At 36.6% G+C, this 15,418-nt stretch overlaps 1 long non-coding RNA gene across 5 annotated transcripts in view; it reads right to left on the bottom strand.

Moving 5' to 3' along the window:
• LOC108288679 overlaps positions 1–15,418 on the bottom strand; it is a 275,217-nt gene that overhangs the window by 256,437 nt on the left and 3,362 nt on the right. For all 5 annotated transcript variants that reach the window (XR_005196733.1, XR_005196735.1, XR_005196734.1 and 2 more), the window contains exon 2: positions 8,617–8,694. This is a non-coding gene — a long non-coding RNA (uncharacterized LOC108288679). The remainder of the gene's footprint in view (positions 1–8,616; positions 8,695–15,418) is intronic.

The following is a 15,418-nucleotide window of genomic DNA, read 5'->3' as shown; positions in this document are numbered from 1 at the left end:
TAATCTTATGAAAGAAATACTCTAAATGACTTGATTTGAGAAGTGAAAAGAATTGTATATGGAAATATTAAGTGATTTCTCCAAGGTTACACAGTCAGGATTAGAGTAACACAGTAAACAATAAAAATGTTTACTAAATAATTTAGAAAATAAATAAATAAATAATTTAGAAAAAGTAATTATAACATAATATGTATAATCTCTGAGAGAAATTATAAAAATATACTTACATGTATATTTATACACATATATTCATTTTTATGTACAGTCATATATGTATATGTATCATGGTACCAAAGCAGCACTAGTAACATTCACCAATGACCTACATATTAATGAATAATCATTATTTTTACATCTTATTTCATGTAATTTTTTAAGAGTTTTTGGGTTTTTTGTTGTTGTTTGTTTGTCTTGAGAAGGAGTTTTGCTCTTGTTGCCCAGGCTGGAGTGCAATGATACAATTTCGGATCACTGCAACCTCTACCTCCCAGGTCCACCTCCCAGGTTCAAGTGCTTCTCCTGCCTCAACCTCCTGAGTAGCTGGGATTATAGGTGCCCAGTATGATCGGCTAATTTTTGTATTTTTAGTAGAGATGGGGTTTCACCATGTTGACCAGGCTGGTCTCAAACTCCCTACGCCAGGTGATACACCCGCCTCAGCCTCCCAAAGTTCTGGGATTACAAACATGAACCACCGTACCTGGCCAGCACTCTTGATTATTACTTCTTTTTGTCCCCTTAGGTAGAACTTATTAAATTGGGGTGCTGTTGTCTGAATGTATGCCCCCAAATTCAGATGTTGAAACCCAATCATCAATGGGATGTTCATAGGTGGTGGCAGCTGTAGAAGGGGATTAGGTCATGAGGAAGAGCCCTCGTGAATGGGGTAAGTGCCCTTAGTACTTGTGGACATCATATAATGTACATACACAAACCTAGATAAGATAATCTACTACGTACCTAGGCTACAGGGTATAGCCTATTGCTCCTAGGATACAAGCATGTACAGCAGGTTACTGTACTGAATAAGAGGCCTCAGAGAGCTGTCTCTGTACTGTGGCCATGGGAGGACACAGAAAGAATCAGAATCAGAAAGCAGGGCCTCACCAGACACTGAATTGGCTGCACCTTGATGTTGAACTTTCTAGCTTCTAGAGCTATGAGAAATATTTATGGTATTTTATTACAGTAGCCCAAAAAGGCCTTCTGGATTTTTTTATCTGTTATATTTTTATTGCATGTTTATACCTTTTTCTTAAATATTTAAAATAAGGAGACATATAAAAAATAAAGAAATTTACATTTAAAAATAAAACATTTCCTATATGGTGGATGTGTCCTGGGCACTCCTCCCTAATATAATACCAACTCTTCTTAACCATAACCAACAGGGAGAACCACTATCCTGAATTTGGTATTTAACATATTATTCTACACATTTCTTTTTTTTAACTGATCTTTTTTCTCATCTTTACTGAGGTGTAGTTGGCAACATAAATGTTACATACTTACAGCATACAATGTGATGTTTTGGTACATGTATACATTGTGAAATGATTATCACAATTCATTGGCATCCTTCACCTCACATAGTTACCATAATAATGAGAACTTTAAGATCTACTGTCCCATCAAATTTCAAGTATACGAATGCAGTATTATTACCTAAAGCCACATTGCTGTATATTAGATTTCCAGAACTCATTCATCTTGCATAACTGAACTATATACCCTTTGACCAACATACTTCCATTTCCCTTACCCCCCAACCCCTGCTTTCCACTATTCTATTCTCTGCTTCAAATACTTTGTATTTTTAAAACATTCCACATATAAATAAGATAATGGAATACAGTCATGCATCACTTAACAACAGAGATACAGTCTGAAAAGTACATCATCAGAAAATTTTGTTCTTGTGAACATCATAGAATATACTTACACCAACCTAGATGAGATAACCTGCTACATACCTAGTCTATACGGTATAGCTATTGCTCCTAGGCTACAAACCTGTACAGCAGGTTATTGTACTAAATACTGTAGGCAATTGTAACACAATGGTAAGCATCTGTGCATCTAAAATAAACGTTAGCTTTTGTAGCTTTTTTACTCTATAAACTTTCTTTTGTAACTTTTAGTTTTTTTGGAATAAGAACTAGCTCAAAACACGAACACATTATTATATAGCTTAAATGTTAAGCAACTTAATAAAACAACTGTATTAAAATATTTTCTTTCTTTATATCCTTATTGTATAAGGTTTACTTTCTGTTTTTAAATGGAAATTTCTTTTCATTTTCTAAAGTCTTTTATTAAAAACTAAGACAAATATATACCATAACCTAGTCCTACACAGGGTCAGGATCATCAATATCGCCATCTTCCACCTCTACATATTGTTTCACTGGAATGTCTTCAGAGACGGTAACACTCATAGAGTTATCACCTCCTATGATGACAATGTCTTCTTCTGGAATACCTGCTGGAAAACCTGCTGAGGCTGTTTAAGAATTAACTTTTTTTAATAAATAAAAGTACAGCCTAAAATAACAATAAAAAGTATAGTACAGTCATTATAGAAATCTGTAACAAAGCAGTTTATTATCATTATAAAGTATTATCTACTGAACATAATTGTACATGCTATACTTTTATATAACTGGCAATGCAGTGGGTTTGCTTACAAAAGCATCACCACAAATATGTGAGTAATGCATTGTGCTATGAAATTACAATGACTATAACATCTCTAGACAATAGGAATTTTTCAGCTTCACTGTAATCTTATGGAATCTGTATTAGTTCATTTTTATACTACTCTAAAAACTGCCCAAGACTGCATAATTTATAAAGGCAAGAGGTTTAATTGACTTACAGTTCCACATAGCTGGGGTGGCCTCAGGAAACTAACAATCAGGGAAGAAGGAGAAAGAGAAGCAAACACCTTCTCAAGTGAAGGGAAAAAGAGCCCTTTTTAAAACCATCGGATTGCATGAGAACTCACTCATTATCATGCGAACAGCATGGGGGAAACTGCCACAAAGTATACAATATCAACAATATCATTCTTCCCCTGACCACTCATAAATCTCATGTTTCTTCATATTTCAAAACCAATCATACCTTCTAACAGTCCCCCAAAGTTTTAATTAATTCCAGCATTACCCAAAAGTCCAAGTCCAAAGTTTCATCTGAGACAAGGCAAGTTCCTTCCACCTATGAGCCTGTAAAATCAAAACCAAGTTAGTTACTTTTTAGTTACAATGCAGGTACAGGCAGTGGGTAAATATACCTGTTCCAAACTGGGGAAACTGGCCAAAATGAAGGGCACCATGCAAGCCTGAAATCCAGTGGAATAGTCAAATCTTAAAGCTCTTAAATGATCTCCTTTAACTCCTTGTCTCATATCCAGGTAATGCTGATGCAAAAGGTGGGCTCCCATGGCCTTACAGCTCCACTCATGTGGCTTTGCAGGTACAGCCACCATCCCAGCTGCTTTCATGGGCTGGCATTGAGTGTCTGTGGTTTTTCTGGGCACACAGTGAAAGTCATCAATTGATCTACCATTCTGGGGTCTGGAGGAGAGTGGCCCTCTTCTCACAACTCCAATATGCAGTGCTCCAGTGAAGACACTGTGTGGGGTCTCCAAACCCACATTTCCCTTCTGCACTGCCCTAGGAGAGGTTCTCCATGGGGCCTCCACCCCTGACCAAACTTCTGCCTAGACATCCAGGCATTTCCATACACCCTCTGAAATCTAGGTGGAGATTCCCAAACCTCAGTTCTTGACTTCTCTGCACCCACAGGCTGAACACCACATTGAAGCTGTCAAGTCTTGGGGGTTGCACCCTCTGAAGCAAAGACTTGAGCTATACATTGGGCCCTTTTTGCCATGCCTGGGACACAAGAACACCAAGTTCTGAGATAGCACAAAGCAGCAAGTGTCTAGGGCCCAGCCCATGAAATCATTTTTTTCCTTCTAGGCCTCTGAGCCTGTGATAGGAGGGGCTGCCCTGAATACTTCTGACATGCCCTGGGTTCACTTTCCCATTGTCTCGGCTTAACAACTGGCTCTTTGTTACTTATATAAATTTCTGCAGGTGGCTTGAATTTCTCCTCAGAAATGGTACTGTCTTCTCATTCTCTGTGCCTGGCAAGGATTTAAAACTTACTCTCTCTTAGATGCTTTCATGGTTCATTAGTGACTCTCCTACACTGTTGATTAAAACAGCTTTAACAATCCCCTCAGCTTGACTTAAATTTGGACAGGTTTCTTTCTTACCTCCTTTTTCTTAGAGAATTTACTTTAGGAAACTTACCATTGTAAATTCTTTCTGTGTTTTTAAGATGTAAACCTTCTCCCAGAAATGTAATAATTAAAGAAAAAAAAAATTAGCACTCCTATCTCCCAGTCTCTGTGGGAGAGTAGGAGCTTAACTTCAGTAAGCACTGAATGACAAACGTAAATGACCTCATCAAACTAACCAACTTCCCCTATCACCTCCAGTACTTTTTCACTAGCTCACCCCAGTGCTTGAAACTCCTGTTTGTTTTTTTAGCTGAATTGTCCTTTATTGCAATAGTTTGACCCTTTTTGCAATACTCGTAAATAAAATCTTCTTGCCAGTTTTAGAAAGCATCGATGTTATTTTTCCTTTAAACTAGGAATATCTCAACTGTAGTTTCTGGAGCTAGAATGAATGAGTTTTTAATCTGGTTCATATCTTATGGCTCCTTCATCAGCCCTTAGGTGTCTCAGGGATATGGATTTGCTGATCTAGAAACAACATTAAATGTGATACAGATTCCCCAGAGCAGTGCATTGGTTCTGAAATGAAGGTCATGGTACAACCTTCCTAAAGCACAGAGGCAGTGCTAAGATACTCACTGAAGATGGGCTTGTGCTGACATTGTATTATGACAGCAATGACAGTTTTTACCTCAAAAAATCCAGCTGAGGGAATTTTAAACTTGGAATTTTGAGCCTTATACCTCCTGCCTTGCAACTCCTTAGTTTTTAGAGAGCCTCTGGCTTTATAAGAGCTGATAAAGCAGTACTGAATCCATCCCTTTAAATTGGTAAGACAATCTAAGGCTGTCCTAGTAAAAGAGGCTCATAATACTAATAAACATCTATTTTTTTCCAGTCTAATATTCATGCTCTAGAAAATCCCATTTAAATGGTCCTATAGTGCACTTGTCAGAATATTCTTCCCTTCACTGTGGCTCAGGTAGACCAATTTGGATTGCAGGGAGCCAGTTTGACACTGCAGGTATGCAATCTAAAGAAATTCTGAAACAGCTAATGAAATGTATCCCAACCAGGGCCCTTCATGGGAAACAAAAGAGCAAAGACAGATTACATGGAACTGTCTCATTCAAAGCACAAAAAAGAGTGAGGTCATAAATTATAAACACAATTTAAACTCTAAAACTCAGATATGGAAAAGCTTAAAGCAGTTAATGATTGAGGTACAAAGGAGGAGAGAAAGTATCAGCAGATATTCCCCTTTAAGACGATTGCATGTATGTAGAAGACTGATTTAATTGAAATAAATAAAGCCACTATTTGTTAAATTTCTAATGTTCACCTTTCTAAAATTAAAGAAAAAGCAGAAGAAACAGAAGCTATTAGGTACTAGTTACAGTGCACTGCAAATAAATCCATGCTGCAGCAAAGAAGTCGACAGAGTTTATTAATTCCAGTTAGAGGTAGCGACATTCAAACAACATTGTACCTGATAATCCAAAAAAATCCCAGGTAACCGCATATTATGGCAACCAAATATCATACAAGATGAAAATAAAAATTTTTGTTTGATAGATTTTTCAAAGGTGTTATCTCAGCAAATGTATCTACTTTTTTAAGTAATTTGCAGTGACCAAGTTATTGCACAAATTTGACAATTTACTTCTGATATCAGCAGCTTTAACCACATGTCTAGGGTTGAAAACAATATCTGGCCAAGCTAAATTGGCTCATTTTAACTGCAATTTTTTTTTTGAATTGCAACAATTTGAACTATGTTCAATTGAAAACAGCCTTTAAAACAGCCTAAACAGAGTTGTTTGAACTGTCATTGAAATATTTTACAAATTTTTTTTTCTGTCCAAAAGAAAATCCCTACTTTGAAACATTTAGTTATTGACACAGAATGTACTGATATTTCCTGGGGATTTTTGAAAGACAAAACTTTTTTATCCAAAACTTATCAAATTCCTCAGATTCTTTATGATTGTTTGTATTCTTTATCCTCGACTTGTTAACTAACTGAAAACATATTTTGAAAATTTACTTTTACTTTTGTAGTGCTTGAAACTACATTATTTAACTTCTACATAATGTTATTTACAGTTAAGAGAATATTATAAAATGAAATTCATAAATTTTAGCACAATGTAATAATTTCAAAAATTAATATAATAAAGAAATTTCTTAATGTCATGCGGATATATTTAATTCATGTTTTATTAATTATTTTTATCTTCTCCTTTTCAATTTTTAATAATTTTATATTTACAACTATGTTGTAAAAATACTACAACATATTATATATTCCCTTTGTCCAATTTCCCAGTTGTTAGCTATTTACTTGACATAATAAAATTATCAAAGCCTTTTGTCACCCAAAGACAATTGTTGTCTCATTGGCTGGGTGTGGTGGCTCATGTCTGTAATCCCAGCACTTTGGGAGGCCGATCACTTTGGTGGGCAGATCACTTGAGGCCAGGAGTTTGAGACCAGCCTGGCCAGCACAGTGAAACACCATCTCTACTAAAAATTCAAAAATTAGCTGGGCATGGTGGCATGCACCCCCCCCCAGGTACTCAGGAGGCTGAGGCAGAATTGCTTGAATCCAGGAAGCAGAGGTTGCAGTGAGCTGAAGTCGCACCATTGCACTCCAGCCTGGGCAACCAAAGCAAAATGCTGTCTCAAAGAAAAAAGAAAAGAAAAATCTGTGCCATTGAAATGGAAAAGAAAACACAGATACACTTTCAAGATTCTCACAGAAACTTAATACATTCATAAGGAATGTGGCTCAATATCAGACAAAATGATAGTTAATAGCATGGACTAAACTAATAAAAGACCAAAACAATCATTTTATGACTTTTTATGACTTTTTGCTTAAAAAAGTCATAAAAACTCTTTTGCTGATCCTTTTTGTTTTGCTTTTCAGGAGAAAGAAAACATTTCCTTTGAAAAGTATTTACCGCTTTTAACAATTAAGTAAACCATACTACTGTAGACAAAAAAAATCAAGAAACTATGATAAATACAATACTATTATGTAATCTACAGACATTATTTCCATTTTCTTGATGTAGGTCATTTAGATTTTCCTGATTTTTGACTATAAAACAGAATGTATTTTGAAGTCATGTGTTTTTAGTTTCCTTTAACTAGAACAAGTTAGTTCCTTGGTCTTTGTCTTTCATGACTTTGAAACTTCTGAAAAGTCCTGGTCTTGTTTTTTTTTTTTCTAATGTCACTCAATTTGAATTGTTCTGATGTTCTCTTTGTTTTGCTTTGCTTTTTTGGAGACAGGGTCTCACTCTCCAACTGGAGTGCAGTAGTGCAAGTGCAGCTCATTGCAACCTCGAACTCCTGGGTTCAAGAGATCTTCCCACCTCATCCTCCCATAGCACACACCACCACCCAGCCCCAGATGTTTTCTGAGTAATGAACTTGGGTTTTACATTTTTGGCAGGGGCTCCCTCATATAGGAAACTTGTTTAGACTGGCAGATGCTCTGTGGCTCTTTTCTGACCAGTGTTCAGTTTATGCCCCCCTGACCATTGTTCTGGCACTGGGAACCTGATTTTGTGTTTCCGCAGCTTCTGTACAAAATCCAGAAGTGATGCTTTTTACTCATTGCATTCCTTAAGAGGTACATGTTGTTGGTTTCTCCCACTGCTGATGATGATAACTGTGATTACTTGGTTAAAATGGTGTCTACTAGGTTTCTTCACTGTAAAGTTGTATTTTCCTTTGTAATTGAGAAGTCTATTGTGGACCATTTAGAGCATATAAATATCCCATTTCTCACAGGACTTTGCCTGCTAATTTTGACATCTGTTTATGATTCCTGCTTGGATCAATCATACTGTGGTGTTACTAATGGTAATTTTCCATTTTCATTATATTTATTTATTAGTTGGGATTTTACCAGAAGATATAGTTTTCTATCTTCCTTACTGTTTTGAGAGCCCCCAGCTAAATTCAGGCTCCAGTATCAGACTGGTCAGCAACTCTGCCCCAACAGGAAATGAAGGGAAACTGGACATGAGTGTTTACTGCATGCTTTTTACCAGATACTTACTTTTTTTTTAACCTGGCAAACTGCCTAATGGCTACTTGTCTGACCCACAACCAGGGGCTCCCTCATACAGGAAACTTGTTTAGACTGGCAGATGCTCTGTGGCTCTTTTCTGACCAGTGTTCAGTTTGTGCCTCCCTGACCATTGCTCTGGCACTGGGAACCTGATTTTGTGTTTCCCCAGCTTCTGTACAAAATCCAGCTTACAGTAGCTCCTGATTCTTGACATAAAAAGCACAAATTCAATACACTATAACAATAGGAAATAAGTGCAAAGACTTTTACTTACAAATTCTGACCAAGGAGCGTAGAGTGAGTTGAGTGGGCACTCTTTCATCCCCAGGTCACACAAGGCAGGCATGAAGAGCTATGAGGAGAGAGAAGAGGGCATTAGCAACCAGTAGTATATAGAAATGAATAATGTTTAGGTTACTTTAGTTTTGGGGTAAATGCCTGAGCAGTCTGTTTAAAGAAGCAGTGGGGGCCAGGCGCAGTGGCTCACGCCTGTAGTCCCAGCACTTTGGGAGGCTGAGGCAGGCAGATCGTGAGGTCAGGAGATTGAGACCATCCTGGCCAACATGGTGAAACCCCATATCTACTGAAAATACAAAAGACAGCTGGGCCTGGTGGCAAAGCCTGTAGTTCTAGCTACTCAGGAGGCTGAGGCAGGAGAATCACTTGAACCCAGGAGGCAGAAGTTGCAATGTGCCGAGATCGTGCCACTGCAGTCCAGCCTGGTGACAGAGGGAGACTCTGTCTCAAAAAAAAAAAAAAAAAAAAAAAAAAAGAAGCAGTGAGAAAGAAGGAGCCCTGAGGCAGGAGAAATGCAACAAGTTCTTATTTCTTATTTAGCCACCAGTCTAAGCCATTTGGATGTGGTGTAAAACTGGAAACCATGTAAGAGTAACTGAGCTCTGCTTCCGGCATGAGAGAATTAAACTATTCAAAAAGGATACCAAGGCAACACAAAATTAAAATAATTCACTACATTTATATATTTATGTTGGCAGGGACTTGTGCAATCTTATCATTCAATAAGTTATAATCCATTACTATAATAATTTTGTAGCTCAAATTGTACCAGATTTAGCCATCTGGTGTACCAATGAGTTTCTGCTATTTTTGAGCACCTTACTTTGAGCAAAACAGAGTTATATGGCAGACTGGAGGCTGCCATCTACAAGAAGGCCTATTTACATGGTTGGACCTTGTCTAGCATTTAGAAACTTGGATTTCTGGTGCATTCTCAGTATTTCCTGATAAAAAGAGATTGCTGAGCCTAAACTTTTTGCGTAAAAAAGAAAAAAAACTGTGCTTTAGTTCAAGCATTTTATTTCCTTCTGGTGTCTGGAATTTTGGTACAATAGAGGCATAGGATTCTGACATGATCAAACCTCAAAACAAGCCTGGCCATCAAGTCTCTAATGAGCTTCCTTGGTAGACAATGTTTTCCATGTGCTGCCACAATTTGATGCTGAAAAAAGTAAACTCATCCTGAGTAATTCTACTGGGAGAAGTCTTGGAAATTTGCACATTTGTTCCTCTGAACTTCACCCCATGCCCTTTTCCCTTTGCTGATTTTGTTTTCTATATTTTGGCTGCAATAACATGAGTATGACTATATGCTCATTCTGTGGATCTTTCAAGCAAATTACCAAAGTTGGGGGTGACCTTGAGACCCCAGGCACAATGCCCCACACCCAGAATCAACTACTTTTCCAAAAAGCTCTGGTTACTTTTATTGGAAAATGGTTTTCCAAAACCAATATCTGGGCACTAAGTATGTTCATTAGTACTGAGGTGTCATTGCTCTTGGATCTCTCAGGGACAAAGGTAGGAAATAAAGATATGGCCTTGCTTTCATACTGACACCTCCAATTCCAGTCCAACACCACAAAGTTTATTCTGCCCTAACTCCTTTACGTATATTAGAGTTCTCCAGAGAGAAAGAACTAATAGGAAATAGATTAGATAGATTGATAGACTGATAGAGATAGAGAGATAGATGAGTGAGAGGGGACTTATTAAGGGAATCAGCTCGCATGATTATGGAGGCCGAGAAGTCCTACAGTAGGCTTTCTGCAAGCTGGAGACCCAGGGAAAATGGTGACTGTGTCAGTTCAAGTCCAGAAGCTTCAGAACCAGGGAAGCCAATGGCGTGACTCCCATTTTTATGCTGCAGGTTTGAGAACCTAGAGAAGCTGCTATTGCAAGTCTCCGAGTCCAAAGGCCAGAGAACCTGGAGTCTGGTGTCTTAAAACAGAAGTGTGTCCCAACTCCAAAAGACAGGAAGCAAATTCACCTTTTCTCCACCTCCCCAATCAATTGGATGGTGCTTGTCCACACCGAGGGTCGATTTCCCCCACTCAGTTCACCCACTCACAGGCCAACCTCCTCCAGAATCACTCTCACAGAAATAATGCTTTGCCAGCTACTTAGGTATCCCTTAATCGAGTCAAGTTGACACCTAAAATTAACCATCAAACTTATTTATAACTCCTTCCTTTAATAGGGAGATACCTGGCTCTCATTATCCACAATACATTTATTTATTCAATGGTAAACAATTTATAGTGAAAAACAAACACCATAAATAAGGTATGATATCTATAATTCTTTTTGCCTTTAGGCTTAGATTAAATCTTTGGAAAACTATTTTCCGAGTTACTTAAATTAGTTCTTTTCTTTTTATTCCTTCATTGTGTTCATTCATTTGTAAGACAGGTTCATTTGTTTCTATTTGTATTTCCTTTTGCCTCCCACCCCAATATCTGTTAATTTTACTTTCTCATGAGTCTATGAAACATAAACATGGTTCTACAAGTCAGTTTACATATGAGAATATACGTAAGCATGTGTAAAAATGAAGAAGCATATGTAAATACCATTAAATAAGAATGTAGTCAGCCCAGTATCCACAGATTTCACATTGGGCAACTGAACCAACCAAAGATAGAAAATATTAGAGGAAAAAAAGGACAGTGTATCTGCACTGAACATATATAGAATTTTTTCTTGTCTTATTTCCTAAACAGTCTAACAACTATTTACACAGTGTTTACATTGTACAAGGTATTATGAGTAATGCCAAGATCATTTGAAGTACACAGGAGGATGTGTGTACACTACAAGCAAATGCTATGTAATTTTACATAAGGAACTTAAATATCCTCAGATTTTGGTATCTGAGGGTGGATCCTCGAACTAATACTGAATGGATACCAAGGGACTACTGTATGCATAAATGTACAGAAATGTACATTCAGAGAAATATCACTTCTGTCCATCCCAGCTGTCCATTCTCTCCCCCCATATCCACCCCCACCATAAGTAGCCAATCTCAATTTGTTGTTTGCCCTGCATATGTTTTTCTCTTTTGCAAAAATGAGTATATGTATGTTTTCTCATTTCTCCTTATTTCTAACATAAAGGGTACCATATTTTAAATTAAACTAAATTTGGGCTGAGGCTGTCTCTGTATCTTGAGTCCCTAGTAACAAATTACAATCTAGCTTAGTATGTAAAAAAACTGAGCATAACCTACAAGAATATTTTGTAACAAACAGCTAGGTGTCAGTCCATCATAGCAGCTAACGTTCTGACAATCACGTGCTGCCAATTGATCAGACTATGTTTAAACAAGGCAAATGTAGAGCTGTTATCAATCAAGCTATTTCTATACCTCACATCCATTTCCTGTCTATAATACTGTCTGGCCACATTGCTGAGTGGAGATCTCTGAACCTCTTCTTTTTCTGGTTCTAAGAGCTGCCTAATTCACAAATCACTCTGTATTAGTTCGTCCTCACAGTGCTTTAAGAAAATACCCAAGACTGGGTAATTTATAAAGGAAAGAGATTTAATTGACTCATAGTTCCACATGGCTGGAGAGACCACAGGAAACTAACAATCATGGCAGAAGGGGGAGTAGGGCCATCTTCCATGGCAGCAGGCAAGAAAGCGAGAGTATAAGAGCAGGGAAAACTGCCTTACAAAACCATTAGATCTCTTAAGAACTCACTCACTATTATGAGAACAGCATGGGGAAACTGCCCCCATAATCTAATTACTTCCCACCAGGTCTTTCCCTAAACACCTGGGGATTACAATTTAAGATGAGATTCGGGTGGGCACATAAAACCTAACCATATCACACTCTTTGCTCAAATAATTTGTGCTTAATTTAACTTATGAAAAGTTTTTCTTTTAACATATACTATAGATAATTTCTTCACACTTTTACACTTAAATATATCCTGGAATTTATCCAATATCACTCCACAGAGGTCTTCTTCCAGCTGCACCCTCATTCAACCATCCTCCTTTGTTGGGTAATTGCAGACAATACTGCAATTAATAAACTTATGCATATATATTTTATTAATGTTAGAAATATATATTTAGAGTAATTCCCAGAAATGGACTTCTTCAGTCAAAAAGTTAAGTATGCAAGCAGTTTTGTAAGATGTTGCCAAATTTCCCTCCTGGAGGCTGTGCCCATTTGCAATCCCAACAGCAAATATATGTGTCCTGGTTCCCAATGCCCTGACCAACTAAATGTGCTGTCATATTTTTAAGAATTTTTTTTTTTACCAAACTAACAAGGAGAAATCATACCTTAATGTAATTTTAATTTGCATTCCTCAAACAATAAGTCATGTTAAACATATTTTCTTATGTTTAAGAACCATTGTTCTGTCTTTTTTTTGTAATGTCTACACATGTAATTTTTCCAATTTCCTATTGGATGCATAATCGTTCATCCTAAATTTGTACGAGTTTTTAACCTAGTAGAGATATTCATCTCTTACCTATAGTTTACATGCAAATATTTTCTCCAAGATCAACTGTCTTTTTAATTTGTTCATGATATTCTTTGCATACAAATAATTTTAATTAATGTAGTCAAAGGTATCAATTTATTTATTGTATCTGGATTTTGCATACAGTTTAAAGCCTTTCCCTACACCTCAAAAAGTGGAATGTACACGTTTTATTCTATTACTTACATAGTTTCAGTATTTTTTAACATTCACATCTTTGATTCATTTGTAGTTTATTCTTATGTATAGTATAAGTTATGTATGTAATTTTATTTTTTTCCAAATGGTTTTTCAGTTGTCTCAATATAATTTACCATAGTCCATCTCTCCTCCAGTGACTTGAGATGTCACTTTTATTTTATATTAAATTTCCATATATGTTGTGTCTATTTTTAGATACTTTTGCATGTCCTGTTTCTCTTATCTGTTTGTCTATTCATGAGCCAGAACCACACTGATTTAATTATAGTTTCTTCATTGCATGTTTTAAATGTCTCTTAGGGCTGGTCCTCCCTCCTAGCCTTACTTGTTTAATTTTTTTTGGCTAATCTTGAAATTTTTTATATGAACCTTATAACAAATTTATTTAGCTCCACTAAAAAAATGTTTGTTGGTACATTTATTGAATTGTATATTTTATTGAATTGAATTATACAGTAACTTAGGGAACTGACAATTTTATGGTATTGAGTCATCCTATCCAAGAACAGGGAATTTTCTTTTATACAGTATGTTCAAATCTACTTCTGTGCCTTTTAAGAGAACTTCGTTCATACATACAAAACCATTTATGTGCAGATTAACCAATCAAAGACATAAACTAAACTTACACATATGTCCAACCCATACCGATTTCAGATATATTCTAAGACCCAGGGTGCAACAGAAATCCATGAATGGGCTCCAAGACCATGATGTATAGCATAAATTACATGTAAAGTTTTATGTGGTGTGTAGTTTAAACTGAATTTTTATTTTGTACTGTTTTCTCTAAGAGGTCATTATAATTTTTCTCCACATTCTTATCCAGATACAAACTTTATAGAATGTGAGACTCCCCAACAACAGCAATCCTACACATTTACAAAGAAAGCACCAATACACATATGATTATGTGTGCCTGTGTACCTTCAAATCTGATGAATCAAGCAGCACATAATTCTTCTCCGCCCAGAATTGGGCTAAGCAAAACGACAGAAGGGGATATAAAAATGATCCTTTTACTCAAAAAATCTACCAATGATTTGGAACAAAAATCTAAAACTCTAAAATCAAATCAAGAACCATAAATGTCACCTACAATCCAGTTCAACACGGAATTCAATAAAGAAGAGATCAGCACTTGTCAGAATACCCTGTCTGCATAAAGATGCCTTAAATGTAGCTTTCCAGTTTGCATGTTTCCCACTCTATGATAGTAAGATTATTCATTTTTGTTTGTTGGATTATAGTACCAAGAGTCTTTAGGTAATGTGCCCCCTCTTACCCCACGGCACAAATTCTTCCATATCACAAATTTTGACACTCCTGGCAACTTCATCCCCAAACTTTACCTCTATCTGAAAACTAAGAACACGAAGTCATTAAGTAAAGTCTTATCAGTACAAAGGATCACTCAACAAGTGATAAAACCTAAAATATATTGCTTTAAATTAATTACCTAATATGAAAACTTACCCATATGAAATTTTTCTTATTTTAAAAAAAAAAACAAAAGCAAAACTACACTGTGAGCGCCATCTCCTGGGGAGTTCATGACAATCTGGGACGTGTCCTCCCTCACTACCTCACATAGTATTTCTCTTTTATGCTTTATTTTATGTATTTGTTCATTTACTTATTACAATTTGCCCATAATAGAATTAAGGCAGCTTCCAAAATAAGCAAATAATATAAAACACTACTTTTAAAACCATGATAATCAGAGAAATATACACTGGAAAGGAAGGTATGGGACAAGAAGCAGAAATTAAATACTGATACTCAGGGTTTCCACAGGGCAGCAAAAAAGGGGCTATACATTTAGTAAAGGATTTTGGGAGGGTTGAATAATTAGTTTATTTTGTTATACATTAAGCTTGAGTTGTCTGTAAGACATGTGTGAGAAACTGTCAAGTATGGAGCTGAATAGACAGCCCTAAAACTCACGAAAGATATGTTGGAGAGACAGATTTGAAGCTGATCAGCATGTGGTCACTGAAGTGCTGGGCCCCAAGGGATTTCCCAGAGTGAGGAAGACATGAAGCCCAGCACAGAACCCTGAGGGAG

Source organism: Cebus imitator, unplaced genomic scaffold (assembly GCF_001604975.1).
Source record: "Cebus imitator isolate Cc_AM_T3 unplaced genomic scaffold, Cebus_imitator-1.0 Scaffold381, whole genome shotgun sequence".
Classification (NCBI taxonomy): Eukaryota; Metazoa; Chordata; class Mammalia; order Primates; family Cebidae; genus Cebus; species Cebus imitator.
This window is presented reverse-complemented; position numbering and strand designations above follow the sequence as displayed.